The sequence below is a fragment of the Narcine bancroftii genome, unplaced genomic scaffold, assembly GCF_036971445.1.
Source record: "Narcine bancroftii isolate sNarBan1 unplaced genomic scaffold, sNarBan1.hap1 Scaffold_654, whole genome shotgun sequence".
Lineage (NCBI taxonomy): Eukaryota > Metazoa > Chordata > Chondrichthyes > Torpediniformes > Narcinidae > Narcine > Narcine bancroftii.
Genome location: NW_027212171.1, coordinates 1,193 through 19,400, shown reverse-complemented (window position 1 = coordinate 19,400; position 18,208 = coordinate 1,193). Strand labels below are relative to the sequence as shown.

At 44.3% G+C, this 18,208-nt stretch overlaps 1 pseudogene; it reads right to left on the bottom strand.

Moving 5' to 3' along the window:
• LOC138751081 (histone-lysine N-methyltransferase SETDB1-like) overlaps positions 1-16,945 on the bottom strand; it is a 49,269-nt pseudogene extending 32,324 nt beyond the window's left edge.
• Positions 16,946-18,208: the final 1,263 nt, after the last annotated feature.

Below are 18,208 nucleotides of genomic sequence, written 5' to 3'. Positions count from 1 at the left end.
TTATGGTGCCCTGAAATACAGGGAACTATGTGTGAAAAGAGCTGTAATTTCTACATGGTCAAACCAAAATGTGTACAAATAACCTTGAACAAAATCTGGAATGTGCACTTTAATCATGTGTAAATCGTTCGATTACAAATGGAAAATTGAAGTACACAGGGTGAATAGAGGAAAAATGCGTCTTTTCCACCAAACATGACTATGTACAAGTGGAAGATTATAATAAGCTTGGACTTGTTTGAACTTGAACTTACATGGTCTGCAGACAGGATATAGCTCTGAAACGCCAACATAGGAAGCATAGCCATCATCAAAGAAAATGAGGAAGCTGTGGAAAAAGCAGATTTATTCACTTAAATTACATTTTAATTTTATTTACATCATGGTAAAAGCCAATTAGGGCCATTTAAACTCCTGCCACCCAAATACACCAATACAAATACTACAGCCCCCGAACGATTCCGGAGGGTGGGAGGAACCTGGAGGAAACCCACGCAGACATGGGGAGAACACACAAGCTCCTTACAGACAGCGTGGGATTCCATCCGTGCCGCTGAAACTCAACAAAACAAGGGGGAAGAAAATGGCAAAAAACAATAGATCTCTCTTTTTTTTTATTTTTTATTTTTCACACCATAAACCACATTAACCATGATACATACTTTTTCCTTTTCAAATATATATAGTGCCATTTTCTCCCCCCCACTCCCTCCTCCCATCCCACCCTCCCTACCTCCCCCCTCCCGTCCATTTAAAGTACAAAATCTAGGATACATTAAACCAGTCAAACAATGTTGTCATTCAATAAAAATAAACAAGAAATTCCACTAAGTCAATTCTTTTCATTTCCTTCTCCTTTCATTAATTTAGGTAGTGATTGTCCCCGGTAGGTTTTCGCTATTGTGTTTAATATAAGGCTCCCATATTTGTTCAAATATTTCAATATTATTTCTTAAACTATATGTTATTTTTTCTAATGGAATACATTTATTCATTTCTATATACCATTGTTGTATTTTCAAATTATCTTCCGATTTCCAGGTTGACATAATACATTTTTTTTGCTACAGCAAGGGCTATCCTAACAAATCTTTTTTGTGCATCCTCCAAATCAATTCCAAATTCTTTGTTTTTTATGTTACTTAGGAGGAAGATCTCTGGATTCTTTGGTATATTGTTTTCTGTTATTTTATTTAATATTTGGTTTAGATCTTCCCAAAATTTTTCTACTTTCTCACATGTCCAGATTGCATGAATTGTTGTTCCCATTTCTTTTTTTACATCGAAAACATCTATCAGATACTGTTGGGTCCCATTTATTTAACTTTTTTTTAAATATTTTTATTTTTTAATCACATTAGCCATGATACACACTTTTTCTTTTTCACACATATACAGTGACTTTTTCTCCCCCCCCCCCCTCCTCCCAAGCCACCCCCCCCACCCCCCCTCCCATCCATTTTAGGTATACAATCTAGGTTACATTAAACCAGTCAGACAATGTTGTCATTCAACAAAAATACACCAGAAATTCTACTGACTCCAATCTTTTCTTTCCTTCTCCTTCCATCAACTTAGGTAATGTTTGTCCCCGGTAGGTTTTCGCTATTGTATTTAATGTAAGGCTCCCATATTTGTTTGAATATTTCAATATTATTTCTTAAACTATATGTTATTTTTTCTAATGGAATACATTTATTCATTTCTATATACGATTGTTGTATTTTCAAATTATCTTCCAATTTCCAGGTTGACATAATACATTTTTTTGCTACGGCTAGAGCTATCTTAACAAATCTTTTTTGTGCATCCTCCAAATCAATTCCAAATTCTTTGTTTTTTATGTTACTTAGAAGAAAGATCTCTGGATTCTTTGGTATATTGTTTTCTGTTATTTTATTTAATATCTGATTGAGATCTTCCCAAAATTTTTCTACTCTCTCACATGTCCAGATTGCATGAATTGTTGTTCCCATTTCTTTTTTACATCGAAAACATCTATCAGATACTGTTGGGTCCCATTTATTTAACTTTTGAGGTGTAATGTATAGTCTGTGTAACCAATTATATTGTATCATACGTAGCCTCGTATTTATTGTATTTCTCATCATTCCAGAACATAATTTCTCCCATGTTTCGTTTTTTATCTTTATATTTAAATCTTGTTCCCATTTTTGTTTAGTTTTACCATTTGTTTCCTCATTCTCCTTTTCTTGCAGTTTAATATACATATTTGTTATAAATCTTTTGATTAACATTGTATCTGTAATCACATATTCAAGGTTACTTCCCTCTGGTAACCTCAGACTGCTTCCTAATTTATCCTTCAAGTAGGATCTCATTTGGTAATATGCCAGCGCTGTATCTCCAGTTATATTGTACTTATCTCTCATTTGTTCAAAGGATAACAATCTACTTCCTGAAAAACAATTTTCTATTCTTTTGATCCCTTTTTTCTCCCATTCTCTAAAGGAAAGGTTGTCTATTGTAAAAGGGAGTAACTTGTTTTGCGTCAATATTAGTTTTGGTAATTGATAATTTGTTTTATTTCTTTCTACATGAATCTTCTTCCAAATATTGAGTAGATGATGTAATACTGGAGAACTTGTATGTTGTACCAATTTTTCATCCCATTTATATAATATGTGTTCAGGTATCTTTTCCCCTATTTTATCTAATTCTAATCTAGTCCAATCTGGCTTTTCCCTTGTTTGATAAAATTCTGATAGGTATCTTAATTGTGCGGCTCTATAATAATTTTTAAAGTTTTGCAGTTGTAAGCCTCCTTGTTTATGCCATTCTGTTAATTTATCTAGTGCTATCCTCGGTTTCCCCCCTTTCCATAAAAATTTCCTTATTATTTTCTTTAACTCCTTGAAGAATTTCTCTGTCAGGTGTATTGGCAATGCCTGAAATAAGTATAATATCCTTGGAAAAATGTTCATTTTAATACAGTTTATCCTTCCTATTAGTGTTAGTGGTAAATCTTTCCAATGCTCTAAATCTTCCTGTAATTTTTTCATTAGTGGATAATAATTTAGTTTATATAGTTGGCCGAGATTTTTATTTATTTGTATACCTAGGTATCTTATTGCTTGCATTTGCCATCTGAATGGTGATTCCTTCTTAAATTTTGAGAAATCCGCATTATTCATAGGCATTGCTTCACTTTTATTTACGTTAATCTTGTAACCCGACACTTCTCCATATTCCTTCAATTTCTTATATAATTCTTTTATTGATAGTTCTGGTTCTGTTAAGTATACTATAACATCATCCGCAAATAAACTGATTTTATAATCCTTGTCTTTTATTTTTATCCCTTTTATATTATTCTCTGTTCTTATCAATTCTGCTAGTGGTTCTATAGCTAACGCGAACAATAAAGGTGATAGTGGGCATCCCTGTCGTGTTGACCTTCTTAAGTTAAATTGCTTTGATACATATCCATTTACTGTCACTTTCGCCAATGGTCCCTTATATAATGCTTTAATCCAATTAATATCCTCTTCTTTGGCTTGGCTTCGCGGACGAAGATTTATGGAGGGTAATATACTTCTCTGGTAAACTGAATTTTTGCAATTCTTTGAATAAATAATTCCATTCTACTCTCTCAAAGGCCTTCTCTGCGTCTAAAGCAACTGCTACTGTTGGCGCTTTACTCTCTTCTACTGCATGAATTAAGTTAATAAATTTACAAATATTGTCTGTTGTGCGTCTTTTTTTAATAAATCCAGTTTGGTCTAGATTTACCATTTTCGGTACATACTCTGCTAATCTGTTTGCTAATAGTTTAGCTATTATCTTATAATCTGTGTTATGTAAAGATATTGGTCTATATGATGCTGGTGTGAGTGGATCTTTCCCTTGCTTTAGTATTACTGTAATTATTGCTGTTTTACATGAATCTGGTAAGCTTTATCAATCTGGTTGATTACTTCCAGGAGGGGAGGAATTAATAAATCTTTAAATGTTTTATAGAATTCTATTGGGAATCCATCCTCTCCTGGTGTCTTATTATTGGGTAATTTTTTTTATTATCTCTTGTATTTCTACTATTCCAAATGGTTCTGTTAATTTATTTTGTTCCTCTATTTGTAGTTTTGGTAGTTCAATTTTAGTTAGAAATTCATCTATTTTGTCTTCTTTCCCTTCGTTTTCAGTTTGGTATAATTGTTCATAGAATTCTCTAATGTTTTCCTTGATCTCCTTTGGATTATATGTGATTTGTTTGTCTTTTTTCCTTGATGCCAATACCATTTTCTTAGCTTGTTCTGTCTTAAGCTGCCATGCTAGGATTTTGTGCGTTTTTTCCCCTAGTTCATAATATTTCTGTTTTGTCTTCATTATATTCTTCTCCACCTTATATGTTTGTAGTGTTTCATATTTTATTTTTTTATCTGCCAATTCTCTTCTTTTAGTTGTATCTTCCTTCATTGCTAATTCTTTTTCTATATTTACTATTTCCCTTTCCAACTGCTCTGTTTCCTGATTATAGTCCTTCTTCATCTTGGTTACATAACTTATTATTTGCCCTCTAATGAACGCTTTCATTGCATCCCATAGTATAAACTTATCTTTCACTGATTCCGTGTTTATTTCACAATACATTTTAATATTTCTTTCAATGAATTCTCTAAAATCCTGCCTTTTGAGTAACATGGAGTTTAATCTCCATCTATACATTCTTGGAGGGATGTCCTCTAACTTTATTGTCAATATTAAGGGTGAATAGTCCGATAATATTCTAGCTTTATATTCTGTTTTTCTTACTCTATCTTGCATACGAGCTGATAACAAAAATAGGTCTATTCTTGAGTATGTTTTATGTCTAGCCGAGTATATGAATATTCCTTTTCCTTTGGGTGTTGTTTCCTCCATATATCCAAAAGTTGCATTTCTTCCATCGATTTAATTATAAATTCTGTTACTTTGTTCTTTCTGTTAATTTTTTTCCCAGTTTTGTCCATATTTGAATCCAAATTCAGGTTGAAATCCCCTCCTATTAATATGTTCCCTTGTGTATCTGCTATCTTCAAAAAAATATCTTGCATAAACGTTTGATCTTCTTCATTAGGTGAATATACATTGAGTAGATTACAAAACTCCGAATATATCTGACATGTTATCATTACATATCTCCCTGCTGGATCTATTATTTCCTCTTCTATTTTAATTGGCACATTTTTACTAATTAATATAGCTACTCCTCTTGCTTTTGAATTATACGACGCTGCTGTTACGTGTCCTACCCAATCTCTCTTTAATTTCTTGTGCTCCAATTCAGTTAAATGTGTTTCTTGCACAAATGCTATATCAATTTTTTCTTTTTTCAGTAAATTTAGCAGTTTCTTCCTTTTAATTTGGATATGTATTCCGTTAATATTTAAAGTCATATAGTTCAGCGTAGCCATTTTATACTTTGTTTATCTTCCCTTTCCGTTTCTCCATCATTACCTTTCCTTCTTATCCATTTCTGCTTTCTTGTTTTGAACACTTTATAAGACAACATTTCTAAAACATCAAACATTTTCCCTATTCTCCTAATTAAAACTTCTTTAACCCCAATCTCCCCTCCCCCTCCTGAGTTGTTCTTTATCCCTTGTCGGACAACCACATCTCCCCTCTCCATTTGGATTTGCGAATTCACTCGCAAACGTCAGCTGATTTTGCAGTGACCGTAACTCCTCTCCACCCAGCCCCCCCAGAAAAGATTTCAATTTTCATATGTATCAAAGGTCACTCTTTTAATTCCCTCCTTATTCCCTCTATTCCATTTCCCTCCCTTATTAATTCTTGTCAATACTCTATATATTTTCCTCTAAATATGGATACATTCATATATGCACACTATATATATATATATATATATACACACATATACCCCTTTACACACATACATATAGATCGTGGTCATTTTTACTCTCATTACATGTCTCTGTTGACCTCACCAAAGCCTTCGACACCGTGAGCAGGAAAGGGCTTTGGCAAATACTAGAGCGCATCGGATGTCCCCCAAAGTTCCTCAACAAGATTATCCAACTGCACGAAAACCAACAAGGTCGGGACAGATACAGCAATGAGCTCTCTGAACCCTTCTCCATTAACAATGGCGTGAAGCAAGGCTGTGTTCTCGCACCAGCCCTCTTTTCAATCTTCTTCAGCATGATGCTGAACCAAGCCATGAAAGACCTCAACAATGAAGACGCTGTTTACATCCGGTACCGCACAGATGGCAGTCTCTTCAATCTGAGGCGCCTGCAAGCTCACACCAAGACACAAGAGAAACTTGTCCGTGAATTACTCTTTGCAGACGATGCCGCTTTAGTTGCCCATTCAGAGCCAGCTCTTCAGCACTTGACGTCCTGTTTTGCGGAAACTGCCAAAATGTTTGGCCTGGAAGTCAGCCTGAAGAAAACTGAGGTCCTCCATCAGCCAGCTCCCCACCATGACTACCAGCCCCCCCACATCTCCATCGGGCACACAAAACTCAAAACGGTCAACCAGTTTACCTATTTCGGCTGCACCATTTCATCAGATGCAAGGATCGACAACGAGATAGACAACAGACTCGCCAAGGCAAATAGCGCCTTTGGAAGACTACACAAGAGTCTGGAAAAACAACCAACTGAAAAACCTCACAAAGATAAGCGTATACAGAGCCGTTGTCATACCCACACTCCTGTTCGGCTCCGAATCATGGGTCCTCTACCGGCATCACCTACGGCTCCTAGAACGCTTCCACCAGCGTTGTCTCCGCTCCATCCACAACATTCATTGGAGCGCTTTCATCCCTAACGTCGAAGTACTCAAGATGGCAGAGGTCGACAGCATCGAGTCCACGCTGCTGAAGATCCAGCTGCGCTGGGTGGGTCACGTCTCCAGAATGGAGGACCATCGCCTTCCCAAGATCGTGTTATATGGCGAGCTCTCCACTGGCCACCGTGACAGAGGTGCACCAAAGAAAAGGTACAAGGACTGCCTAAAAAAATCTCTTGGTGCCTGCCACATTGACCACCGCCAGTGGGCTGATATCGCCTCAAACCGTGCATCTTGGCGCCTCACAGTTTGGCGGGCAACAACCTCCTTTGAAGAAGACTGCAGAGCCCACCTCACTGACAAAAGGCAAAGGAGGAAAATCACAACACCCAACCCCAACCAACCAATTTTCCCCTGCAACCGCTGCAACCGTGTCTGCCTGTCCCGCATCGGACTTGTCAGCCACAAACGAGCCTGCAGCTGACGTGGACATTTACCCCCTCCATAAATCTTCGTCCGCGAAGCCAAGCCAATGAAAAAAGACATGTCTTCATCTCTCTGCTTGTTTTGTAGTTGTTCTGCAAATTTCCTTGCTTCCTCTGGATCCGAGAATAGTCTGTTTTGTTGCCCTGGAATAATTATTTTAAGTACCGCTGGGTACCTTAACATAAATTTATATCCTTTTTTCCATAAGATCGTTTTCGCTGTATTGAACTCCTTCCTCTTCTTCAGGAGTTCAAAACTTATGTCTGGATAGAAAATTTTTTTGACCTTTGTATTCCAGTGGCTTTTTGTCTTCTCTTACTTTCTTCATTGCTTTCTCCAATATATTTTCTCTTGTTGTATATCTTAAGAATTTTACTAAAATGGATCTTGGTTTTTGCTGCGGCTGTGGTTTCGGGGCTAAAGTTCTATGTGCCCTCTCTCTTTCCATTTCTTCCTGTAATTCTGGTCTTCCCAGGACCCTGGGGATCCAATCTTTTATAAATTCTCTCATGTTCTTGCCTTCATCTTCCTTAAGGCCCACTATCTTTATATTATTTCTTCTATTATAGTTTTCTATTATATCTATCTTCTGAGCTAACAGCTCCTGTGCTTCTTTAGCTTTTTTATTAGATTCTTCTAATTTCTTTTTTAAGTCTTTTACTTCCATATCTACAAATATTTCTCGTTTTTCCATATTTTCCACTCTTTTTACCAATTCTGATATGGCCACTTCCATTTTATTCATTCTTTCTTCTGCATTCTTAATTCTTTTTATCTCATCAAATTCTTGTAATTGCCATTCTTTCACTGATTCCATATATTCTTTAAAAAAAGATACATCCATTGTCTTGCCTTTCTCTTCTTCCGCCACTTCTTTCTGTTCTTCTTCTTCTTCCTCTGGGTTGACCATCTGTTGTTTCCTTGTTTTCTTTTTACCCTTTTCTTTCTTGTTGTCGTTATTGTCTGTGTTCTGCACCTGCTGCTGTGCTGCAGGTGTCTCTCTCAGCTGTGGAGATCGACTCCGCAGCTGATCCCCCCACCCGTCAGTGTGTTTTTTTTCATGCGCGGTTGCGCACTTTTACTCGGCTCTGCGAGCCATTTTTGTAGTCCCGAGCCCGGGACTTCTACTGACCTGTGGGAGCTGGCCTCTCTCTCCGCGGCGGGCCTCTTCGGACAGGTAAGGCCTTCACCTTCTTCTTCCGACGTCTTTCCTTCTTCTTTTCTTCCCGTTGTTTTTGGTTTTTCTTTCTTCGCTGCCATTTTCTTCACACTTTTACTTTCACCTTGTTTTGGTTTTTAAGTTTGTGCCTTTGCTTTTTTTCTATCTTTTTTTTAAAACTTTTCTGGAGTTCCCCTACCAGCCACTACTCCATCACGTGACTCCCAGAACAATAGATCTTTGATGCAAATCCATCTACGGTTAGTATGTGGAGAGTGTGGAGAGCAGAATGTTCCTTCGTGTGCATATAACCTATCCTGGACCCACACCACCACCTCATTAGTCAGGAAAATGCACCAGCGCCTCCACTCCCTCAGGAGATTGAGGAGGGCCAAGGCGACCAGCCCCCGTCTAGACCACATTCTACTGAGCGTCCTGTCCAGCTGCATCATTGTGTGGGAGGGCAGCTGCAAAGCGTCGAAACAGAAGTCAATACAGAGGATCATCTCAACGTGGTTTAAATAGGGCTCAAAGAATTATCGAGGACCTTTTCCATCCAGTGCAGAGGATCTGAGACCCACTAGCTTCTTCCCACAGGCTGTGAGATGGACGAACAGGACCCTGTAAGTCATCCCCCAAATATTTATTTTGGTAATTTGTGTGATCAGTCCGTACAGCGTATTGTGCATATGCAAGTGTGACTCTGAGTGCAAGCGTGTGCACGAGGCGGAACTCTGAGCGCGAGAACCAATGCACGAGAGTGCCCGTGAGCAAGAGCGCGAGGTCCGTGGTCTGGAGAAATGCTGTTTCATCAGGTTGTATATGCATATTAAGATTATGATATACTTGAACCCCTCCAAACTTCTATGACGTTGGGTCAAATGGCATTGGACAACGAAGATTTTGCTTCTTGAACACTTTTGGGTCTATTTTATGGATTTTGGGCTGCTCACCACAAAATTCACTTGAGAATTTACCTATCATGTCCCTAACTTTGTGATTTCCTGTCATAAATCTACTTCAAGCGTACAAAAACTATGAAGCACCTCATTGAAAATTCATTTTCTGCGTTCGCACTTGGACGTCTTCCCTGCTGATCTTGGAGCAGTCAGTGGTTTCATTGGGACATTGCGCCCTTGGAAAAGTGGTACAAGGGCAACTGGAATCCATCAGTGCCGGCCGACTACTGCTGGACACCGACCTGAGAGGCATCAGATGCCGAGTATGAGGGAAATCAGCAGCAAAATATTTTTTGGTCGATTGAACTAACGCAATGTGTCGGCATCAACTATAGGATTAAACTTACTGAATTCAATACAAGTTAATTTAAAGTTTCTCCAACTTCCTACGCAATACAGAAAATCAGAAATTATCTCTGTGTTCAGCTTGAAGTTGTCTATCATGATCCCCAATTTTTTTTTCAGGAAGCGAACCTTTCGGGGAAAAAAATTGATGTTGAATATTCAGAAGGAAAGTTGTTTTTTCCCCAAATTAACATTAATTCAGTAAGTTGGCTGTCGTATTCATTGGAAAGCTAATCAGAGACAACAGAAGAAGACGACTAAGATGGGAGGAAATGCTTCAACCCGCCTTTGCTTTCTTTGCATGAGATTCGCTCAGAGGGCAGCGGGTGCGTGGAACGAGCTTCCAGAGGGAAGGAGGGTGGGGTGAAAAAACGATGCCGTTGAACTGAAATTTTGACCGGTGTTTAGACATGAGGAAAGGGATATGGGTCGGCAAGGGAAAGGTGGGCCAAAGAGTCCATTTCAGTGCTGCAGAACCCTTGTGGGGGCCAACCCAGGTGGTCCTGACCACCTTACTCCCCTCCCCAAGCCTATACCGGATTCCCAGCAATGCCCTGCAGGGGACAGGGTACCTGCCATCATTTTTTCTTTCAAAAGTTTATTCAAACTACTGTATAATAATAACACTACAAAACTATACACAGAACTACAAAGTTATTACACAGATAAATTAGACACTATTAGACCATAAGATATAGCAGAAGGAGCCCATTCAGCCTGTTGAGTCCACTCTGCCATTCCATCACGAGCTGATCCATTTTCCCTTTCAGCCCCACTCCCCTGCCTTCTCCCCATAACCTTTGATGCTCCAACTGCTGCCCGTGGTAGCAAATTCCAGAGGTTCAATGTGACAGAGTATATAGATATGTTTTTGGGAGATAAATTGGGAAAGGTTTGTTGGAGTAAGTCACATACAAACACTTTAAAACAGATCTTATTTGCAATACTGGAGCTCTGCCCCATGCTAGACATGTTGGGGCCAACAGTCTTTGCAAAAGCTTTGGAGAGTGCCTAAGAGACTTCACTAATGGATTGTTTGCAAAAGACAACAGATGAAAGATTTTGTTGGAGCCACAGACTGTCTGGAGTGGAATTTGCTGTTCTAAGAGGGTCATGTGATTTTGCAAGCAGAAAGTCAAATAGGCTTTCTCTCAGAAAAAGAGAGAGACACACACACACAGATCACTTCTCGAGTGTTACAGCCAACAACAGCAGCTGGGACTGGAACAGGACATGCTGGCAAGCTTGTGGAAAGCCCAATTTGGAAAGACGGGTTTGTAAGTGCTTAGTTCAGCCTGGTCAACGCCCTTGTGATTCATGCAAGAGAACTGGCTTTCTAATCTTTAACTTGGAATAAGGGAAACAAAAAGAAAACTGTGGTGACCTGAAAGAAAGAGGTTATCATCTGGAGAACCCTGAAGGGGGCAAGTTTCATCAGCAAGACACTGGAGTGGCTTATTAAAAAGGAATCAGTGGTGGACGTCCTGGAACAACAAATCTCTCTCTGAAAACCAACAAGAACCTTCCTGAGCGGTAACCATTTACCTTTCAAGCACCAAACCCTGGTGAATTTTATAAATGTTAAATTCTGTGCACAGTATAAGAATTGCCTGCAACCAGTGAACTTGGAGGAATGAGAAGTGAGATTGGACTGTGAACCAAAGAACTTTTCTGAACTTACACACACACATTACATACATGTGTGCTTAGCATTAGAAGGGGGTTAAGTTGGGTTAAGTGAGTCAATAGAGATAAGTTAGATTCTATTTTCATGTTTAAAGATAATTAAAAGCAACTTTTGTTGAAGTAACCATTTGTCTTGGTGAATATCTATTCCTGCTGGGTTTTGGGATCCTCTGGGCTCGTAACATCACCCCTCTCCGCATCTCTGTTTTAAATGAGCATCCCTTCCATTCTCAATTTGTGCCCTCTTGGCCTAGACTCCCCCACCACTTTCACCCCAGTGCATTTTGAATGGTTGGAGGAAACCGGAGCCCCCGGAGAAAACCCATGTAGACACGGGGAGAATGTACGAACTCCTTACACACAGCTTGGGACTTGAACCCTGATCCGGACACGATCGCTGGAGCTGTAAAGGCGTTGCATTAACCAACTCCGCCAACCCATGTTGTAGGTGGTGGAAATTACGGAGGATAGATAACAGGTTGGACGCAGAGGCTGGTGGGGTGGTAGGCGAGGACAAGTGGAATCCTATGTTTATTGGGTCTGGGGGCTTGGGGAGAGGGGGTGTGGGACACTGTAACTGAAGGCGGCAACAGGAAACCACTTCAGTACTTTTCCCCATGTACAATCATGAACTCAACATCGACTATGGTCTCAGCTCAAAGACATAGCCTTCATCGATGGAGAACAGGGAAGACAATAACAATAATTCAGAATGTCAGAGATTGTGTCGGGGTGGAGAGACACAGTTGCCCACGCTGAACGGCAAAGCACTTGGATGAATGTCTCTATGAATTAGGCCCACCACCTCCACCCTTAACCACCCAGCCTCAGGGACTGACCGTGTCTTGTTCTTGCTGTTCGGAGTCTCCGCCACGATGCCAGCATACAGCCAGACCGAGTTGCCATCCTTGTACTTGCCAACGACTCGGCTCCCCACCATCAACCGGTCAGCCTGGGGGTGGTAATCGTAGGCAATGTGGTTCCCCGACAGCAGGCTCTTCCCCTTGTTGTCGAACTTCACTTTGTACTTGTTGCTCTTGCCTGGTTTCAGTGGGGGGTGGGGGGGTGAGACAAAATAAAGGGTGAGGCATCAACTGAGTGGGTTTTTTTTTAATTAAAAAAAACCACAGAAAAATAGGCACTTTGAGTTCAATCTGTGTTCTCCTGGTTGTGGACTTCGGGAGGAAGTCAGTAGAACATGAACTGGTCCTCGACGAAGAGGTTAGCAGTGGAGAGAGTCAACAAATTCCTGGGTGTCAACATCTCCAAGGATCTAACATCCTCAACCTTCTTGAGGCTTCGGTCATTCTTTTGACCACTTTGTCAGTGTGGTTGGAAACATTTGCTCCCCAGAATGTAAACCCTCCCTGCCCTTTCCATTTCAGGCCCAGTTTTGGAGGCAGGGGAGTGGCCACTAAACCCCCCCCCACCCCCCCCACCCACCGTCCCTGTGAATTCTTCTGCTCCCTCTGTCACCCAGCCCCCCCCACCACCCATCACCAGCCAACAATCAGCAACAGCCTGTAGACACAGGCCGAGTGCTTCTGATGCAGGCCAGGTGCAACCACTCCAATTCCGTGCCCCACACGTCTGTCCGTGGCCTCACCCACCACCAAACCGAGGCCTCCTGCAGATCGGAACAGCAACACATTCTATCCCATCTGGGCAGACTCCAACCAGACGGCATCAACCTCTCCAGTTTCCGTTAACCCCCTACCCCTTCTTGCTCCTTCCCTACTCATCTGTCCCCTCCCCTCTCCAATCAGTGAGCTACCCACTCCCCCTTCTCTGATTTTTTTCTCTCTTCTATCCTCCCACCTGTGACCTCTTGTGTTCCCCCGCCCCTTCCTCCCTCCTCTTCCACCTGCTTATTCAGGTGACTGCCTGCTCTGTGCTCGTACCTTGATGAAGGGCTCCTATACTTCCTGCAGATGCTGCTGAGTTTCTCCAGCAACTTTGTGTATTGAACCATAGTGTCTGCAGACTTTCTTGTTTAACCACAGGGAGAGGGGAATTGGTTGGCATAGACACGAAGGACTGAACGGCCATGTCTCTTACCTGCTCCTGGCTTTGAAGAGCTGGCAGCTGCCGCCACGATGGCGATTAGTGCCCCTTTGTGCCAGGTCTTGGCCCGCTTCTTGCCCAGTATCCTCATGCCCTTGATCAGGTCCCCGTCCTTCACCAACTCGCCGTCCTCTGCCACTGCCATCAGCCGCTGCCCACCACCTGTGCTGGCCTGCCCTCCGGCCTGGCCAGCCGGCCTGGGGTGGGCGCTGCAGGTGGAGGAGAGGGTGCTGGTGGGCGAGGATGGCATGGAGAGCGCAATCCCCACTGGTCTGCTCTTTTCGGGCTCTGTGGGGGGGAGGGGAGGGAAGAGAGAGAGAGAGAGAGAGAGCGAGAGAGAGAGAGAGAGAAATCAGGAACCTCAGCAGCATGCAAACAGGCCCTTCAGCCCAACTTGCCCATGCTAGACCTGCTGGCCTGTATTCAACCCATATCCCATGAAACCTTTCCTATCCAATTACCCCTCCAAATGTCTTTTTAAACATTGTCCTCACCTCTATCTCATTCCTCTGGCACCTCGTTCCACACGCCCACCACCGAAAGTGAGGGGAAAAAATGCCCCTCAGGTTCCCTCCAAATTCTGCCCTCTGGCTTTTAATTCACCGAACCTACGACCATGGCTCTCATGATTTTATAAACCTTTGTAAGGTCCCTCCCACAGCCTTTGATGCTCCAGGAAGAAATGTTCCAGCCCATCCTGCTCCCCTCCCAGTCCTGTAGCATCCTTCTGAATCTTTTCTGCCCCATGTTTCCAGCTCAGTGACATTCCTCCCACAGGTGGGTGACTGGAACTGCTCGATATGTGCCCTGTGCAGTTTAATTTTGAGACACAGCCACGATAACAGTTCCTTCCGGCCCGTACCACTCAGATGCACCCCAAGTGAACTATTAACCCCCCTCTGTCTCAGAGGTTCACGGAGAGAGCATACAAGCAATTATAGGCAGCGCCAGATTCGAACTCAGGTTGCCAGCACCGTAATAGCCTCGCGCTAATGCCAGTGGTAACAGGATCTCCTAGCTCAGTGTCCCAACCAATGGAGGCAAACGTGGCCAGACCCATTCTTCACCACCCTGCCTGCCTGGGACCCCAACTTTTTTTTTCTCCTTTTTCAATCTTTTTTTAATATATAATAAATACAGTACAATGAAGAAGAGAATGAAAATGAAAATACAATATCGCATACAGGTGGTCCCCGATTTATGACCGCAATGGGAACAGAAGGGTTGGTTGTACCTCAGGTTTAGTTACAAGTCAGGGAATGGGGTGGAGAGACCCTTGGGCTGGGAAACGTGGGGAAGTGGGGGGGGGCGGGGAAACACTGTTGGGCTGGGGAACGGGGGGAGGGGGACCACGGACTGGGGAACGGGGTGGAGTGCGTGACAACAGTGACCATGGCTTAGATAGACCACGCTGCCTGCAGGACTGTCGGGGGGGGGTGCTGGTGAGATGCAGATGACTTGGACCCACCTGGTTGCGTGGTCACTGCTCGCAGTAGTCCCGCGGGGGACGCCACAGGCTTCCTGGAAACTGCCTCCACAAACTTCTGGACGTCCCGGGCAGACTTGCGCATTGCGGCCATTGCGTCCCGCAGCTGGTGGGGAGGGGATGCATGAGGGATGGGGCAGGGAGAGAAGGAGCGAGGGTGACAATATCAGGAGGAGAGCATGCAGCGAGAGAGAGAGAGAGAGCGACAGAGACAGACAGCGGCAGAGACAGACAGCGGCAGAGACAGACAGCGGCAGAGACAGACAGCGGCAGAGACAGACAGCGGCAGAGACAGACAGCGGCAGAGACAGACAGCGGCAGAGACAGACAGCGGCAGAGACAGACAGCGGCAGAGACACACACACACAGACAGAGAGAGGGAGAGAGACAGAATGCGAGAGAGAGAGAGAAATAGACAGAGAGAGAGAGAGAGAGATAGAGAGAGACACACACACATAGACAAAGAGAGAAGTGGAAATGAGAGAGGAGGAGCGAGGGAAAATTGGGGATAAAAAAAATCTGAATTCAAATCAAGGCAGACTGTGCAGTGTTCCCAAATCATCTTTTCACATTAGCCAGGGGCTCATCAAGGGGCTTGCCCGTGACAAGGGTTCGCCATGACACAGGTTCGTGAAGGTGTCTTTGATTAGAGGCTGCAGCTATATCCCTGCACCTGGCGCTGATGCGAACTGTGGACCTGCACAGATCTAAAACAGCCTGGCATGAGTTGGGAGCACAAGCCCATTCTGCCCTTGGGCAGCTCATTTCAACACTGAATGCATTTCACGCCAGGCCTTCGAATGATCATTTCTACCCTCAGACGCTGACTGACCCAAAACCTCGACTGAACATTTGAGTACAACATCCTTGTCCTCAACGTTAGCAAAACTAAGGAACTGATCGTGGACTTCAGGAAGGGGAAACCAGGAGAACACGAACCAGTCCTCATCAGGGGTCAGCAGTGGAGAGGGTTACGAACTTCAAGTTCCTGGGTATCAGCATCATCTTAAGATCTGTCCTGGGACCTCCATGTTGATGCAATCACGAAGAAGGCTCGCCAGTGGCTACACTTCATGAGGAGTTTGAAGACATTTGGCATGTCACCAAAGACTTGCAAATTTCTGCAGGTGGACCGTGGAGAGCATTCTGGTTGCATCACTGTCTGGTTCGGAGGTGCCAATGCACAGGACAGTTTAAAAAAAAAACCAGCCTGCCTATCACAGGCACCAGTCTTCACTCCATCGAGGACATCTACAAGTGCTGTCTTAAGAAAGCAGCCTCTATCCTTAAGGACCCCCCAACACTCTCTTCTCACTGCTATCATCGGGAAGGAGGTACTGGAGTCTGAAGGCCAATACCCAGCGGCCACAAGCACGACTTCTTCCCCTCCGCCAGCAGATTTCTGAACAGACAATGACCACCTCACTTTCTCTCCTTTTGCAGGTCAATTCTGCACAATTTTTTTTTTTTTTTTTAAATAAAATTTATGGCAATATTTGCACCTGTAATGAAACCATAGAAAACTGCAGCACAGAAAACAGGCACTCGGCCCTTCTAGTCTGTGCCAAAACATCATTCCTCTGGTCCCACTGATCTGTATCCAGTCCATAATCCTCCAGACCACTCCCATCCATGTATCTATCCAATTCATTCTTAAAACTTAAGAGTGAGCCCGCATTCACCACGTCCGACGGCAGCTCATTCCACACTCCCACTGCTCTCTGGGCGAAGAATTTCCCCCTAAACCTTTTCCTTTCACCCCAAAGCCATAACCTCTCATATTTATCTCTCCCAATCCAAGTGGAAAGAGCTGACTTGCATTTACTCTATTTCCCCTCATAATTTTGTAAACTTCCATCAAATCTCCCCTCATTCTTCTGCATTCTAAGGAATAAAATCCTAAAACAACAAATTTCGTGATGAGATCTTGACAATGATGCCACCTACAGGACTCCGACTAACCCAGAGGCTCTCTGGGAGATTAAGGGTCCTGACCGACATTGTCTACCCACAGACGCTGACTGACCCCACAGCAATCCTCTGCTTGCATGCAAGTTTATAAGGTGTGTGTGTGTGTGTGTGTGTGTGTGTGTGTGTGTGTGTGTGTGTGTGCGTGAGATAAGGCGAACTACACTCCAGGTTCATGGCTTTCCTCAGCTTGTGAGCAAAGTCTGGTGTATCTCACCCACGCGTGCTAAGTCGAGGGCGTGAGGAGGGGAGGGGGGAGGGGAGGGGGAAGTGGGGGGTTTACAGGTGGACTGTGGGGATTGAACGAAAAAGTCCACAGACATCGGCGGTCGGGCGCAGCACTCAAATGAGCTGGAGAAACTCAGCACGTCACACAGCATTAACCCTCTAACCAGAGGGCAGCACCGTTAGCACCATGCTAGCACTGTAACAGCGTTTTTGCATAGGTTTCCTCCAGGCGTTCAGCTCATAGGTCAGTTGGGTGTAATTGGGTGGCACGGGCTCATGGCCATACATGTATGTCTACATGTATGTATAGCATTAATCCCCTCTCCCCCGAATGCCTCTCTTTCCCTACCTCTTTTCTTTTCCCGATCCCCGCCCCTTTCCCTCTCCAATCTGAGATTTCCGCCTCCCCCCATCACCTCAGCTTCTACCATCCCTCCCATATCCATTACCTCTTACCCTTTGGCCTCCCTCCTGCCCCTTCCCCCTCCCCTCCTGCCCCTTCCCCCTCCCCTCCTGCCCCTTCCCCCTCCCCTCCTGCCCCTTCCCCCTCCCCTCCTGCCCCTTCCCCCTCCCCTCCTGCCCCTTCCCCCCCTCCCCTCCTGCCCCTTCCCCCTCCCCTCCTGCCCCTTCCCCCTCCCCTCCTGCCCCTTCCCCCTCCCCTCCTGCCCCTTCCCCCTCCCCTCCTGCCCCTTCCCCCTCCCCTCCTGCCCCTTCCCCCTCCCCTCCTGCCCCTTCCCCCTCCCCTCCTGCCCCTTCCCCCTCCCCTCCTGCCCCTTCCCCCTCCCTCCTGCCCCTTCCCCCTCCCCTCCTGCCCCCTTCCCCCTCCCCTCCCTGCCCCTTCCCCCTCCCCTCCTGCCCCTTCCCCCTCCCCTCCTGCCCCTTCCCCTCCCCTCCTGCCCCTTCCCCCTCCCCTCCTGCCCCTTCCCCCTCCCCTCCTGCCCCTTCCCCCTCCCCTCCTGCCCCTTCCCCCTCCCTCCTGCCCCTTCCCCCTCCCCTCCTGCCCCTTCCCCCTCCCCTCCTGCCCCTTCCCCCTCCCTCCTGCCCTTCCCCCTCCCCTCCTGCCCCTTC